The sequence below is a fragment of the Salmo trutta genome, chromosome 15, assembly GCF_901001165.1.
Source record: "Salmo trutta chromosome 15, fSalTru1.1, whole genome shotgun sequence".
Lineage (NCBI taxonomy): Eukaryota > Metazoa > Chordata > Actinopteri > Salmoniformes > Salmonidae > Salmo > Salmo trutta.
The window spans coordinates 56975626-56992583 of record NC_042971.1 but is presented as its reverse complement, the minus strand read 5'-3'; the positions used below and the strand labels follow the sequence as shown (position 1 = coordinate 56992583).

At 45.0% G+C, this 16958-nt stretch overlaps 1 protein-coding gene across 4 annotated transcripts in view; it reads right to left on the bottom strand.

The window, feature by feature from the left end:
• LOC115149421 (protein FAM163B-like) overlaps nucleotides 1-7705 on the bottom strand; it is a 48993-nt gene extending 41288 nt beyond the window's left edge. For 3 of the 4 annotated variants that reach the window (XR_003866864.1, XR_003866863.1, XM_029692261.1), the window contains exon 1: nucleotides 6592-7705. The gene's annotated coding sequence lies outside the window, so the exon portion shown is untranslated. The remainder of the gene's footprint in view (nucleotides 1-6591) is intronic. The other variant, XM_029692263.1, reaches the window with a different exon arrangement.
• Nucleotides 7706-16958: the final 9253 nt, after the last annotated feature.

Genomic DNA, 16958 nt, shown 5'->3' with positions numbered 1-16958 from the left:
TGTGTGTTTAGTGTGTGTTTAGTATGTGTTTGATGTGTGTGTGCTTGGTGTGTGTTTGGTGTGTGTTTGGTGTGTGTGTGTGTGCGTTTGGTGTGTGTGTGTTTAGTGTGTGTTTAGTATGTGCTTGGTGTGTGTTTGTTGTGTGTGTGCTTGGTGTGTGTGTGTGTGTGTGTGCATTTGGTGTGTGTGTGTGTTAAGTGTGTATTTAGTATGTGTTTGGTGTGTGTGTGCTTGGTGTGTGTTTGGTGTGTGTGTGTGTGTGTGTGTTTGGTGTGTGTGAGTTTGGTGTGTGTGTGTGCGTTTGGTGTGTGTGTGTGTTTAGTGTGTGTTTAGTATGTGTTTGGTGTGTGTGTGCTTGGTGTGTGTTTGGTGTGTGTGAGTTTGGTGTGTGTGTGTTTAGTGTGTGTGTGTTTAGTGTGTGTTTAGTATGTGTTTGGTGTGTGTGTGTGCGTTTGGTGTGTGTGTGTTTAGTGTGTGTTTAGTATGTGTTTGGTGTGTGTGTGCTTGGTGTGTGTTTAGTATGTGCTTGGTGTGTGTTTAGTATGTGTTTGGTGTGTGTGTGCTTGGTGTGTGTTTAGTATGTGCTTGGTGTGTGTTTGGTGTGTGTTTGGTGTGTGTTTGGTGTGTGTTTAGTATGTGCTTGGTGTGTGTTTAGTATGTGTTTGGTGTGTGTGTGCTTGGTGTGTGTTTGGTGTGTGTTTGGTGTGTGTTTGGTGTGTGCTTGGTGTGTGTTTGGTGTGTGTTTGGTGTGTTGTTGTTTTCTGTTCCTCTCCACAGAGGGACTCCTGTAGGGCAGACATGTACAGTTAGCGCAGCTAAAATAATTGATTTTCTTTTTCCCTTCATCTTTTTATATCTCCATCCATCGGCTTGGCAGACTGCCATTCAAGTCTTTTTTCTTGTCATTTATTTCAGGCGTGCTAGCTATCTCTCTCGTTGTTTGCCTATTTGTTGTGGTGGTGAGCTGTTAGCCTCTGTGTTGCCGTGGTTGAGCTGTTTGCCTATTTGTTGTGGTGGTGAGCTGTTAGCCTCTGTGTTGCCGTGGTTGAGCTGTTTGCCTATTTGTTGTGGTGGTGAGCTGTTAGCCTCTGTGTTGCTGTGGTTGAGCTGTTTGCCTATTTGTTGTGGTGGTGAGCTGTTAGCCTCTGTGTTGCAGTGGTTGAGCTGTTTGCCTATTTGTTGTGGTGGTGAGCTGTTAGCCTCTGTGTTGCAGTGGTTGAGCTGTTTGCCTATTTGTTGTGGTGGTGAGCTGTTAGCCTCTGTGTTGCAGTGGTTGAGCTGTTTGCCTATTTGTTGTGGTGGCGAGCTGTTAGCCTCTGTGTTGCAGTGGCTTAGGTGTTTGCCTATTTGTTGTGGTGGTGAGCTGTTAGCCTCTGTGTTGCAGTGGCTGAGCTGTTTGCCTATTTGTTGTGGTGGTGAGCTGTTTGCCTCTGTGTTGCAGTGGCTGAGCTGTTTGCCTATTTGTTGTGGTGGCGAGCTGTTAGCCTCTGTGTTGCAGTGGTTGAGCTGTTTGCCTATTTGTTGTGGTGGTGAGCTGTTAGCCTCTGTGTTGCAGTGGCTTAGGTGTTTGCCTATTTGTTGTGGTGGTGAGCTGTTAGCCTCTGTGTTGCAGTGGCTGAGCTGTTTGCCTATTTGTTGTGGTGGTGAGCTGTTAGCCTCTGTGTTGCAGTGGTTGAGCTGTTTGCCTATTTGTTGTGGTGGTGAGCTGTTTGCCTCTGTGTTGCAGTGGCTGAGCTGTTTGCCTATTTGTTGTGGTGGCGAGCTGTTAGCCTCCGTGTTGCAGTGGCTGAGCTGTTTGCCTATTTGTTGTGGTGGTGAGCTGTTTGCCTCTGTGTTGCAGTGGCTGAGCTGTTGCCTATTTGTTGTGGTGGCGAGCTGTTAGCCTCCGTGTTGCAGTGGCTGAGCTGTTTGCCTATTTGTTGTGGTGGTGAGCTGTTAGCCTCTGTGTTGCAGTGGCTGAGCTGTTTGCCTATTTGTTGTGGTGGTAAGCTGTTAGCCTCCGTGTTGCAGTGGCTGAGCTGTTTGCCTATTTGTTGTGGTGGTGAGCTGTTAGCCTCTGTGTTGCAGTGGTTGAGCTGTTTGCCTATTTGTTGTGGTGGTGAGCTGTTTGCCTCTGTGTTGCAGTGGCTGAGCTGTTTGCCTATTTGTTGTGGTGGTGAGCTGTTAGCCTCTGTGTTGCAGTGGCTGAGCTGTTTGCCTATTTGTTGTGGTGGTGAGCTGTTTGCCTCTGTGTTGCAGTGGCTGAGCTGTTTGCCTATTTGTTGTGGTGGTGAGCTGTTAGCCTCTGTGTTGCAGTGGCTGAGCTGTTTGCCTATTTGTTGTGGTGGTGAGCTGTTAGCCTCTGTGTTGCAGTGGCTGAGCTGTTTGCCTATTTGTTGTGGTGGTGAGCTGTTAGCCTCTGTGTTGCAGTGGCTGAGCTGTTTGCCTATTTGTTGTGGTGGCGAGCTGTTAGCCTCTGTGTTGCAGTGGCTGAGCTGTTTGCCTATTTGTTGTGGTGGTGAGCTGTTAGCCTCTGTGTTGCAGTGGCTGAGCTTTTTGCCTATTTGTTGTGGTGGTGAGCTGTTAGCCTCTGTGTTGCAGTGGCTTAGGTGTTTGCCTATTTGTTGTGGTGGTGAGCTGTTAGCCTCTGTGTTGCAGTGGCTGAGCTGTTTGCCTATTTGTTGTGGTGGTGAGCTGTTAGCCTCTGTGTTGCAGTGGCTGAGCTGTTTGCCTATTTGTTGTGGTGGCGAGCTGTTAGCCTCCGTGTTGCAGTGGCTGAGCTGTTTGCCTATTTGTTGTGGTGGTGAGCTGTTAGCCTCTGTGTTGCAGTGGCTGAGCTGTTTGCCTATTTGTTGTGGTGGTGAGCTGTTAGCCTCTGTGTTGCAGTGGCTGAGCTGTTTGCCTATTTGTTGTGGTGGTGAGCTGTTAGCCTCTGTGTTGCAGTGGCTGAGCTGTTTGCCTATTTGTTGTGGTGGTGAGCTGTTAGCCTCTGTGTTGCAGTGGTTGAGCTGTTTTCCTCTTTGTTGCCATGATTGAGCTGTTAGCCTCTGTGTTGCCGTGGTGAGCGCAGGAGAAGTGACTGACACGGACTAACCACTGCGTTCTGACACAGAGAGACGGATGTAGCCTGCTGTGTCCCTCTCCATACACTCAACAACATTTACATTCAAATGGCTTCCGTTAAGCCTATATATCATAATAACAAAGATACATTTAAATCCTCCAAGAGAAGAGTTGAGATTTCCTATACTATGCCTAGTGTGTTGCTGCTGGCAACACCAGGTTTGTGGGTTTGATTCTCACATATACTGAATACCTGCCACTGTCACTGTTGCTTTGGATAAAAGTGTCTGCTAAATTACCATTTTATATTAAAATATTCAAGAACCATCCAAGAAATGACTTGAGATGTATCCTGCATTGACAGCTATATGATGAACATGACAAAGACCATCCATGTGGCATCCTATGCAGGACAGTAGAATGGGGAACATAACATTGCGTCCCAGTGCCTCTCCATCATCCCTTGGAACCATTTCCAAGTACAGATGTAGGATCTTAATTTGATCAATCTTTTATTGCTGAGAATTTTCATGCACAGCAAGAAATGCAAACTTGTAGTGTAGTCAAGGTTGAAAAAGGCTTCTAAAGGTTGTTATTTCCACTTTAAAATGTCATACTTGATTTGCCGTAACAAAAAGTTTATCAACCCCTACAAAAACTGTTCATTAATTATAATCCACATAATAATTCACATTTCCTGTTGTAGCAAACTGGCTTAAATGAAGATCCTATATCTGTAAAGGGTTGAGATACAATATATCCTTTATATAGGCTACAGCTTTATGATGAACATATCAAAGACCATGTGACATACTGAGCCATAAAACAGACAGGGGAACATTACCTCCCAGTGCCTTGGAATCCATTTCATTAAGGCCCTTTCTTTATAGGCTGGTGATTCTAATGTGAAGACTGATTCTGTCCGAAATAGCATCATATTCCCAAATATGTGTGTGTGTGTGTGTGTGTGTGTGTGTGTGTGTGTGTGTGTGTGTGTGTCTTTTGTCTCTTTCCCCAACTATGGGAATTGGGTGGAGGGTGTTGGAGTGGCAAAGAAACTGTGAATTGGGTGGAGGGTGTTGGGGTGGCAAGGAAACTGAACTGGGGGCTGGGGTGTAGCTTTAGAGTGATTTCTCATGAGGGAGGGAGGTGGGAGGGAGGAAACAGACATTCCCTCATTGCTGTGTTCCCAGGGGGCCGAGGGTGTTGGAAGGGTCATGGAGCAAGCAGCCATCGGGGCTTTACAGACTCCGCTACTCCTCCTCTCCACTCAGATAGGAGGAATGTCAGTTCTAGTAATTCAATTTCTATATCGTCCATAGCTCCCTCCCTCCCCCTGGTACAGACTTGCCTCAGCATCAGGGCTGACATTACTGCTGGTGACTGCTGCAGACCCTGCCTCATTGGCCTTTGACCCCATGCTGAAGCTAGTCTTTCATGACAGAATGTTAAACACACACATGGTTCTGGTCATGCTAATTCAGACACTGCCTCCATAACCTTGGTCCTACGTCCCCTGCCTACTGTAACATGGACACCATACTGGTGCAGGCCTGCCTCCATAACCTTGGTCCGACGTCCCCTGCCTACTGTAACATGGAGACCATACTGGTGCAGGCCTGCCTCCTCATAGAAATAACATACTAATAGAAGCCGGGCCACACGTTACTGAAAGACGACTTGAAGGGGAATGTCTTGTTCTAGTAATTCAATTTCTATATCGTCCATAGCTTTTAAGTAAGAATTTCAGTGTAATGTTTTACACCTGTTGTATCCTGTGCACGTCACAGCCCTGTGATGTAGCTCTGTGTTAGCTTGGTGGTGCCTGTTGTAGCCCTGTGTTAGCTTGGTGGTGCCTGTTGTAGCCCTGTGTTAGCTTGGTGGTGGCTGTTGTAGCTCTGTGTTAGCATGGTGGTGGCTGTTGGAGCCCTGTGTTAGCATGGTGGTGGCTGTTGTAGCCCTGTGTTAGCTTGATGGTGCCTGTTGTAGCCCTGTGTTAGCTTGATGGTGCCTGTTGTAGCCCTGTGTTAGCTTGATGGTGCCTGTTGAAGCTCTGTGTTAGCTTGATGGTTACCAATGACCATGCTAACCTCTCTGCAAGCCGTCCCACTTTCACATAAGGTCTGAATGATAACACAGAATCAGACATGGACTGTTATATGGAGAGCAGTGCAACAGTGAGCCTGAGAGAGATGAGCATGCAAGGAGGAGGAGGAGGAAGTGAGTTTGGTTTGGATTGATCAGACTGCTGAGGTGTTGTCAGTAGCCTGCCCTAAGCCGTTTGGTACATTCTGCAAACCACTTCAACTATGAAACCTCCCTGCTTAACTTGTACGTGTGCTGATGCACACACACACACACACACACACACACACACACACACACACAGAGAGAGAACGAGAGCGAGAGCGAGAGCGAGAGCGAGAGAGGGCGGGGGGCTGGACGCTAGAAACGTGTTTGTGTGTTTCAGAACCATGGACAGCAGCCTGCTACTGGAAACAAGGCAACTCAATAACCCAAGTTACTACAGTGACTCCAAGTGATACAAAGAGATGATTGCATAGGCCTCCAGATGAATTCACTTTATGAAATGTGTAAAAACAAAGATTCTCTCTCAAGATAATCATTAGTCAATTACTCTAAATGTCAATCCAAAGCACAACCTGAACTTGAATTATTAGTGTACCAGGTCTCTCCAACCCTGTCCCTGGAGAGCTACCCTCCTGTAGGTTTTCACGCCAACCCCAGTTGTAACTAACCCGATTCATGTTATCAACCACCTAATTATTAGAATCAGGTGCGCTAGATTAGGGTTGGAGTGAAACCCTACAGGACGATAACTCTCCAGGAACAGGGTTGGAGTGAAACCCTACATGACGGTAACTCTCCAGGAACAGGGTTGGAGTGAAACCCTACATGACGGTAACTCTCCAGGAACAGGGTTGGAGTGAAACCCTACATGACGGTAACTCTCCAGGAACAGGGTTGGAGTGAAACCCTACAGGACGGTAACTCTCCAGGAACAGGGTTGGAGTGAAACCCTACAGGACGGTAACTCTCCAGGAACAGGGTTGGAGTGAAACCCTGCAGGACGGTAACTCTCCAGGAACAGGGTTGGAGAGAAACCCTACAGGACGATAACTCTCCAGGAACAGGGTTGGAGTGAAACCCTACAGGACGATAACTCTCCAGGAACAGGGTTGGAGTGAAACCCTACAGGATGGTAACTCTACAGGAACAGGGTTGGAGTGAAACCCTACAGGATGGTAACTCTACAGGAACAGGGTTGGAGAGCCCGGGGTAGACCGTTGTCTAAAAACAGAACTACGCTGTATTTATAGGCTACATAGCTAGATTCCAAAAAATATAACGTTAAGTCATGTTTATGTCAAAAAAAGTCTACAACGAATAACAGCTAACATGCACACAGCAAACACATTGTCTGGAGACTGAGTCTTCCACGCCAAGATGAAACAACAACGAAAAGCATCACAAGTTCAAGGCAAATACATACAGCTAGCCATGGGTATAGGCTAAGTAAGACCTTACCTTCACAGATATTTGAAATGTACCTGGTCGCATCAGCAGAGTTGATGTCTTGTTAGATCTCTATTCCGACCATCACTGAGGCTGGCACTCACGGAAAGGCAGACTTGGGTGATAATGATTCGTTTATTTCTGTCACTGCTTGACTGAGACCCTAACAGTTGTGTTAACCCCTCCAGTGTCACCATATGACCCCCGTATGGAAAAGTGACCAGTACAAAACAAAACGTTACATTAATAACTATTTAATACGAACTATAAAATGGATTTAAGGCATAGCCTTAAATATGAGTTAATAATGTCTACCAAAATCACAACGAAATGATCTCAAAATGAATAGTGTTAAGTCCACGTTGTTTATTTGTGTCGCTCTCCTCTCGTTCTCCAACTCATTCCTATAGGATAGAAAAGTCATATAGAGGCCAATTCCAGGCTCTTTTCAATTCACATGCAACGCAAAAACTAAATATCCAAAGCTCCTTAAAATAATCTCAAAATACGTCCAAAGAAACGACAAAAATATATGTTCTGATAAGGCATGCAGCCATATACCACCAGCGCCCGGTTGGACGGAGTTTGATCGGTTGTATTGTGACTGCCTGGTATCGGCTGGGTATCTTTAAAAAACCGTCCTTACACTCATACCGTGCGTAACAAAAGCATGTGTAACGGCCACAAAGCAGTTTTCCACAATTAGAAGTGGTCAGATTTCCCGAGGGTCCTTTGGGAAACCGTCAGGGATTTGAAACTGTTTTTTCTCCCCTCCCCGTTTTGGCTCCGCTGGTAGGCTTGTGGCTGCAGTTGGTTCGGTTAGTCCATCGGTGAATGTAGCCCGTATTCCTGAAACTCGGGTAGTCGCCCTATAATTCCTGTACTGGGCGGTTTGTTTGTTATAACCTACCTGTGTAGCGTATTTCCTCGCGCTCGCAGCGCAAATGGAAATCAGCAGGTTAAAAAATGATCGGCATTGGTGGTGCTCCAATCGAAAGCGTTGAGATTGAGACAGAAGAAAGACACCTACGAAAATCTCACCGCTGAATAGAGGAACCCGCGGCTGAGCAGACAGAGCAGAGAAAGTGGTCATTTAAGTCAGCGCTCCACGTAGCCCAAATGCTCATGTAGTACATGGCTGCTGTAAAACTGGGACAAATTTAATCATTACAATATCGAGTCTTGAGATTCAGCCTTTGGAGAGATGTCGACGTGAAGACCATCCCTAAGAGTTAGATTCGACACCTCTGTCCTATTCTCATTTTCGACAGGACGACTGTATGAGAATAGAAACTCATCACATGAATTGCCCACTTTTCGTGAAGCGGTTATGAACCGCTGCAATTTCATAGGCTACACTAGTTTACTCTCACTGCAAGTTTTGTTATATTTCTGTCCACTTTGGTAGATTACAACATTGTCTGTCTTTATAGCCTATTTCAGACATTTCTCACGACTGTTTGTGTGTTTCAGCAGCACGGCCTCATCAACATGTGACACACACTGACCGAAATGTGCCATGGATAACAACTTAGCTATAAGAATGCATAGTTGTTATACTCCTTACTATGCATCAGGAATTATAATATAACATTTATAATAATTCATAAAACATTTATACACACTTATAAGTGTTTATAATGGCTTATTCATGAAAGTTATTTGAAAGTGTCCGAAGAAACATTGGGAGCAAAGAGAGAGGAGAGAGGAGAGAGCAGAAAGAGAGCGAGAGCGATAGTACAGAGACCAGAGAGAAGAGAGAGAGAGCAGAGAGAAAGATTGAACCCAGCTATAAAGTGTGAGAGAGGGGCACAGAGAGAGAGAGAGAGAGAGGGAAATATATGTTTACCATGCCAAAAAAGCCCCTTAAATTGAAACTGAATTGAAAGAGTGAAAGAGGAGAGAGAGGGAGCAGCAGCTTGAACACAGAGAGCAGAGAGAGCAGCGATAACAGAGAACAGAGAGAACAGAGAGGGCAGAGAGGGCAGAAAGGGCAGAGAGCAGAGAGGGAAGAGAGGGCAGAGATAACAGAGAGGGCAGAGATAACAGAGAGGGAAGAGAGGGCAGAGAGCAGAGAGAGCAGAGAGAACAGAGAGAACAGAGAGGGAAGAGGGCTGAGAGCAGAGATAACAGAGAGAACAGAGAGGGCAGAGAGCAGAGAGAGTAGAGAGAGCAGAGAGAACAGAGAGGGCAGAGAGGGCAGAGAGCAGAGATAACAGAGATAACATTTTGACATTTTTTTTTTTTTTTTTTACATTTTAGTCATTTAGCAGACGCTCTTATCCAGAGCGACTTACAGTAGTGAATGCATACATTTCATTTTCATTTCATACATTTTTTTTTTCTTCGTACTTGGCCCCCCGTGGGAATCGAACCCACAACCCTGGTGTTGCAAACACCATGCTCTACCAACTGAGCTACGGGGAAGAGAGGGAAGAGAGGGCAGAGAGAGCAGAGAGAACAGAGAGGGAAGAGGGCTGAGAGCAGAGATAACAGAGAGAACAGAGAGAACAGAGATAACAGAGAGGGAAGAGAGGGCAGAGAGCAGAGAGAGCAGAGATAACAGAGAGGGCAGAGAGTAGAGAGAGTAGAGAGAGCAGAGATAACAGAGAGAACAGAGATAACAGAGAGGGAAGAGAGGGCAGAGAGGGCAGAGAGCAGAGAGAGCAGAGATAACAGAGAGGGCAGAGAGGGCAGAGAGTAGAGAGAGTCGAGAGAGTCGAGAGAGCAGAGCGGGCAGAGAGAGCAGAGAGAGCAGAGATAACAGAGAGGGCAGAGAGGGCAGAGAGCAGAGGGAGCAGAGAGAACAGAGAGAGCAGAGATAACAGAGCGGGCAGAGAGAGCAGAGAGAGCAGAGAGAGCAGAGAGAGCAGAGAGTAGAGAGAGTAGAGAGAGAAGAGAGAGTAGAGAGAGCAGAGAGAGCAGAGAGAGCAGAAAGAGCAGAGAGGGCACAGAGAGCAGAGGGAGCAGAGAGAATAGAGAGAGCAGAGATAACAGAGCGGGCAGAGAGAGCAGAGAGAACAGAGAGAACAGAGAGGGCAGGGAGTAGAGAGAGTAGAGAGAGCAGAGAGAACAGAGAGAACAGAGAGAACAGAGAGAACAGAGAGAGCAGAGAGAGCAGAGAGTAGAGAGAGCAGAGAGAGCAGAGATAACAGGGAGAACAGAGAGGGCAGAGAGAGCAGAGAGAGCAGAGAGAGCAGAGAGAGCAGAGAGAACAGAGAGAACAGAGAGAACAGAGAGAACAGAGAGAACAGAGAGAGCAGACTGGGACACATAGAACACACCCAGCCCAACCAACCAACCTGGCCAGGGGCCAAAACAAGCAGTGGTCCATCTGGTGTGCCTAGCTGCTTTAGGAGTTCAGCCAGCATGTTAATGACCAGTGACAGGGATACTAGGCTGGTGCTGAGACCCACTGGGCAGCAGGGTCTGGCTGGGTGCTGCTAAGATGGCAGATCAGCTATACAAATTATGGACATGTTAACCTTTATGTAATATCAGCCTAAAGACAAGTGATTTGTCTTAAGTCAAGAGAGGGCTTTACATGAAGAATATGTTACAATGCTATTTTTTTTATAAAGGATTGCCAATGACAGGAGGATGAGGATAGGGAAAGAGGGGTACAATATATTGCTGTCTCTAATTCCTTACTCTCTGTATTCCCTGATCATTTTAGACCAAATAAAATATTTATCACAAAAAGAGGGCTTTTAATCGAAAGAAACCGCAATATGCATTTGTAAAAGATGCAGGGATTATCTGAAAGCTCTTTGCCACAGGAAATGTGTTACAGTAATTGTAGTTGCTTTAGAAGTTGGCTACTAATATAGACTGGCTGATATATGGACATAAAATAAACGGGGAGGATTTGGACCGAAAGAATTGTCCTCTTCCAACAATCCGAAAAATATGGAAAAAGCAAATGAGACAATGTCTGGTACAAAACATTCATTTGATTACAATCGCAGACATTTCCCAATGGGCAAAGACATCATTTCAACTTCTAGTTTTGATTTACAGTTGAATGAGTTGTCAACTAACGTGAATTCAGCATGAAATCAACAAAACATCCCACCAAGTCATTGGATTTAGAGTAAAAGTTGACTGAAATAAATATGAAATTCCCCTACGTTGATGACTTAGCGAATCCAATCAGTTTTCCACGTTGATTCAACATCATCAAATTGCATTTTTTTGTTGAAATTATGTGGAAACAACATTGATTCAACCAGTTTTTGCCCAGTTGCTTCTCTCAATTCAATTACAATTTAAGGGGCTTTATTGGCATGCGAAACATGTGTTTACATTGTCAAAGCAAGTGAAATAGATAATATACATAAGTGAAATAAATAAGACAAAATTAACAGTAAACATTACACTTCCAAAAGTTCCAAAAGAATAAAGACATTTCAAATGTCATATTATGTATATATACAGTGTTGTAATGATGTGCAAATAGTTAAAGTACAAAAGGGAAAATAAATAAGCATAAATATGGGTTGTATTTACAATGGTGTTTGTTCTTCACTGGTTGACCTTTTCTTGTGGCAACAGGTCACAAATCTTGCTGCTGTGATGTCACACTGTGGTATTTCACCCAGTAGATATGGTAGTTTATCAAAATTTGATTTGTTTTTGAATTCTTTGTGGGTCTGTGTAATCTGGGGGAAATATGTGTCTCTAATATGGTCATACATTTGGCAGGATGTTAGTAAGTGCATCACAGCTTCCACACCATTTTGTGGGCAGTGTGCACATAGACTGTCTTCTCTTGAGAGCCATGTCTGCCTACGGTGGTCTTTCTCAATTGCAAGGCTATGCTCACTGAGTCTGTACATAGTCAAAGCTTTCCTTAAGTTTGGGTCAGTCACAGTGGTCAGATATTCTGCCACTGTGTACTCTCCGTTTAGGGCCAAATAGCATTCTAGTTTGCTCTGTTTTTTTGTTAATTCTTTCCATTGTGTCAAGTAATTATCTTTTTGTTTTCTCATGATTTGGTTGGGTCTAATTGTGTAACTGTCTTGGGGCTCTGTGGGGTCTGTCTGTGTTTGTGAAAAGAGCACCAGGACCAGCTTGCTGAGGGGGCTCTTGTCCTGGTTAATCTCTCAGTAGGTGATGGCTTTGTTATGGAAGGTTTGGGAATCGCTTTCTTTTAGGTGGTTATATAATTTAACGGCTCTTTTATGTGGATTTTGATAATTAGCGGGTATTGGCCTAATTCTGCTCTGCATGCATTATTTGGTGTTTTACATTGTACACTAAGGATATTTCTGCAGAATTCTGCATGCAGAGTCTCAATTTGGTGTTTGTCCCATTTTGCGAATTCTTGGTTGTTGAGCGGACCCCAGACCTCACAACCATAAAGGGCAATGGGTTCTATAACTGATTCAAGTATTTTTTGCCAGATCTTAATTGGTATGTCAACTTTTATATTCCTTTTGATGGCATTGAAGGTCCTTTTGCCTTGTTTCTCAGATCGTTCACAGCTTTGTGGAAGTTACCTGTGGCGCTGATGTTTAGGCCGAGGTATGTATAGTTTTTTGTATGATCTAGGGCAACGGTGTCTAGATGGAATTTGTGTTCGTGGTCCTGGCAACTGGACCTTTTTTGGAACACGATTATTTTTGTCTTACTGAAGCACCAGAAGATCTAGGTGCTGCTGTAGGTGCTCCTTGGTTGGGGAGAGAAGCACCAGATCATCAGAAAACAGTAGACATTTGACTTCAGATTCTAATAGGGTGAGGCCGGATGCTGCAGACCATTTTAGTGCCCTCGCCAATTCGTTGATATATATGTTGAAGAGGGTGGAGCTTAAGCTGCATCCCTGTCTTGGCCCCGGACCTGTGGAAAGAAATTTGTTTTTTTCCAATTTTAACCACACACTTGTTGTTTGTGTACATGGATTTTAAAATGTCACCTATTTTCCCCCCAACACCACTTTCCATCAATTTCTACAGCAGGCCCTCATGCCAAACTGAGTCGAAAGCTTTTTTGAAATCAACAAAGCATGAGAAGACTTTGCCTTTGTTTTGGTTTGTTTGTTTGTCAATTAGGGTGTGCAGAGTGAATACGTGGTCTATCGTGTGATAATTTGGTAAATAGCCAATTTGACAATTGCTCAGTACATTGTTTTCGCTGAGGAAATGTACGAGTCTGCTGTTAATGATAATGCAGAGGATTCTCCCAAAGTTGCTGTTGACGCACAACCCACGGTAGTTATTGGGGTCAAATTTGTCTCCAATTTTGTGGATTGGGGTGATCAGTCCTTGGTTCCACATATTGGGGAAGATGCCAGAGCTGAGGATGATGTTAAAGAGTTTAAGTATAGCCAATTGGAATTTGGGGTCTGTAAATTTTATAATTTAATTTAGGATACCATCAACCCCACATGCCTTATTGGGTTGGAGGGTTTGTATTTTGTCTTGCAGTTCATTCAATGTGATTGGAGAATCCAGTGAGTTCTGGTAGTCTTTAACAGTTGATTCTAAGATTTGTCATGATGGCGCCGGAGGGGATGGCTGGTGTCTTATCTGCTCTTAACCAACTATGCTATTTTGTTTGTTTTTTCACGTTGTTCGTAACTTGTTTTGTACATAATGTTTCTGCTACCGTCTCTTATGACCGAAAAGAGCTTCTGGACATCAGAACTGCGATTACTCACCTCAAATTGGACAAAGAGTTTTTCTTCAATGAGTCGGGCGGGTGGGATATACTACAGACACCCGACCAGGCCCAGATCCCTGTAATTCGCTGGAGAAGGAAACAGGGCTTTTGCGGAAAAAGATCAGGGTGCCTTGTGAGAATCAGAAGACGAGGGGCTAATCTGACCTTTGTATTCCGTCCTGCTAGCAAAAGTTCAATCGCTGGAAAATAAATGGGACGAACTGAAAGTACGTATATCCTACCAATGGAACATTAAAAACTGTAATATCTTATGTTTCACCGAGTCGTGGCTGAACGACGACATTAAGAACCTATGCATATATGTAAACAACAGCTGGTGCACGATATCTAAGGAAGTCTAAAGGTATTGCTTGTCTGAGGTAAAGTATCTCATGGTAAGCTGTAGACCACACTATCTATCTATAGAGTTTTCATCTGTATTTTTCGTAGCTGTCTACGTACCACCACAGACAGATGCTGGCACTAAAACCGCACTCAATGAGCTGTATACCGCCACAAGCAAACAGGAAAATGCTCATCCAGAGGTGGCGCTCCTAGTGAATGGGGACTTTAATGCAGGGAAACTTAAATCAGTTTTACCAAATTTCTATCAGCATGTTAAATGTGCAACCAGAGGGAAACAATCTCTAGACCACCTTTACTCCACACACAGAGACGCGTACAAAGCTCTCCCTCGCCCTCCATTTGGCAAATCTGACCACAATTCTATCCTTCTGATTCCTGCTTACAAGCAAAAAATTAAAGCAGGAAGCACCAGTGACTCGGCCTATAAAAAAGTGATCAGATGAAGCAGATGCTAAACTACAGGACTGTTTTGCTAGCACAGATTGGACTATGTTCCGATGGCATTGAGGAGTACACCACATCAGTCACTGGCTTCATCAATAAGTGCATGGAGGACATCGTCCCCACAGTGACTGTACGTACATGCCCCAAATAGAAGCTATGGATTACAGGCAACATTCGCACTGAGCTAAAGGGTAGAGCTGCCGCTTTCAAGGAGCGGGACTCTAACCTGGAAGCTTATAAGAAATCCCCTATGCCCTTCGATGAATCATCAAACAGGCAAAGCATCACTACAAGACTTAGATTGAATCGTACTACACCGGCTCCGATGCTCGTCGGATGTGACGGGGCTTGCAAACTATTACAGACTACAAAGGGAAGCACAGCCGAGAGCTGCCCAGTGACACGAGCCTACCAGACAACTTCTAGGCAAGTAACAATGAGACATGCATGAGAGCATCAGCTGTTCCGGACAACTGTGTGAACACTCTCTCCGCAGCCGATGTAAGACCTTTAAACAGGTCAACATTCACAAGGTCGCAGGGCCAGATGGATTACCAGGACGTGTACTCTGAGCATGCGCTGACCAACTGGCAAGTGTCTTCACTGACATTTTCAACCTCTCCCTGTCTAAGTCTGTAATACCAAACATGTTTTAAGCAGACCACCATAGTCCCTCTGCCCAAGAACACTAAGGTAACCTGCTTAAATGACTACCGACCTGTAGCACTCACGTCTGTAACCATGAAATGCTTTGAAAGGCTGGTCATGGCTCATATCAACTCCATTATCCCAGAAACCCCAGACCCACTCCAGTTTGCATGCTGCACCAACAGATCCACAGATGATGCAATCTCTATTGCACTCCACACTGCCCTTTCACACCTGGACAATAGGGACACCTATGGAGTATGCTATTCATTGACTATAGCTCAGCGTTTAACACCATAGTGCCCTCAAAGCTCATCAATAAGCTAAGGATCCTGGGACTAAACACGTCCCTCTGCAACTGGATCCTGGACTTCCTGACGGGCCGCCCTCAGGTGGTAAGGGTAGGTAACAACACATCCGCCACGCTGATCCTCAACACGGGGGCCCCTCAGGGATGCGTGCTCAGTCCCCTCCTGTACTCCCTATTCACTCATGACTGCACGGCCAGTTACGACTCCAACACCATCATTAAGTTTGACACAACAGTGGTCAAACTTAATGATGACAGTGGTAGGCCTGATCACCGACAATGATTAGACATCCTATAGGGAGGAGGTCAGAGACCTGACCGCGTGGTGCAAGGACAACAACATCTCCCTCAACGTGATCAAGACAAAGGAGATGATTGTGGACTACAGGAAAAGGAGGACCGAGCACGTCCCCATTCTCATCGACGGGGCTGTAGTGGAGCAGGTTCAAAGCTTCAAGTTCCTTGGCATCCACATCACCAACAACTAACATGGTTCAAGCACACCAAGGCAGTCGTGAAGAGGGCACGACAAAACCTATTCTCCTCAGGAGACTGAAAAGATTTGGCATTGGTCCTCAGATCCTCAAAAGGTTTTACAGCTGCACCATTGAGAGCATTCTGATGGGTTGCATCACTGCCTGGTATGGCAGCTGCTCGGCCTTTGACCGCAAGGCACTACAGAGGGTAGTGCGTACAGCCCAGTACATCACCGGGGCCAAGCTTCCTGCCATCCAGGACCTCTAACCAGGCGGTGTCAGAGGAAGGCCCTAACAATTGTCAATGACTCCAGCCACCCTAGTCATAGACTGTTCCCTCTGCCCCCAAGCTATAAGACTCCTGAAGAGCTAATCAAATGGCTACCCAGACTATTTGCATTGCGCCCCCCTCATCTACGCTGCTGCTACTCTCTGTTATATCTACATTTTACATTTTTTACATTTTAGTCATTTAGCAGACGCTCTTATCCAGAGCGACTTACAGTAGTGAATGCATACATTTCATACATATCATACATTTTTTTTAATTTTTATTATATATTTTTTTTCTGTATCTATTCATATTCACTTTAATAACTCTACCTACATGTACATATTACCTCAGTTACCTCGACACCGGTGCCCCACTCACATTGACTCTGGACTGGTACCCCCTGTATATAGCACCGCAATTGTTATTTACTCATCATAGGAGTCCCCTCGAAGCCTACCATTGACTATGTACATACCCAGCATCCGACAGAGCTGCAGGAGTTGTGACCCATTTTGTGTTGGTTATGTTGTCGTAGTTGGGTCAAGGCGAGCATATGGGGGAGGGAATGCTGTCACCTCCAGGTAGGTGTTTGTCCCCCTGTGTGCTGAGGGTGTCAGGTTCTTGTCCAGTTCTGGCATTTAGGTCGCCAAAGACTACTACATGTACCTGGGCTTGGAAATGGTTGATCTCCCCCTCCAAGATGGAGAAGCTGTGGTCGTTAAAGTATGGGGATTTTACTGGGGGGATATAGGTAGCACACATTAACACATTTTTCTCTGTTGAGATAATTTCCTTATTAATTTCTAGCCAGATGTAAAATGTTCCTGTTTTGACAAATTTAATAGAGTGGGTCTGCTCTTTACCAAATTAGCATACCCCCTGGGTCTCTTCTCTGTTTCACACCTGGTAGTTTGGTGGATGGGACTACCAGCTCTCTGTAACCTTGATGGCAACCAGTGGGTCCGTCTCCTTTATACCATGTTTCTTGTAGAATGACAATGTCTGTATTTCCATTTTATTTGATGAAGTCTGGGTTCATGCTCTTTAGGCCAAAGGCAGATGACCTCAGACCTTGTTTTATTCCAGGATGAGATAGTAAAAGCATTGTGTTCCATAGTGTCTAGTGTTGTTTTTTTGTGGTTTAGGCCCGGACAATCACAGTAGGTGTGAGCAGAGCATGTTGAGCATCTGATACATA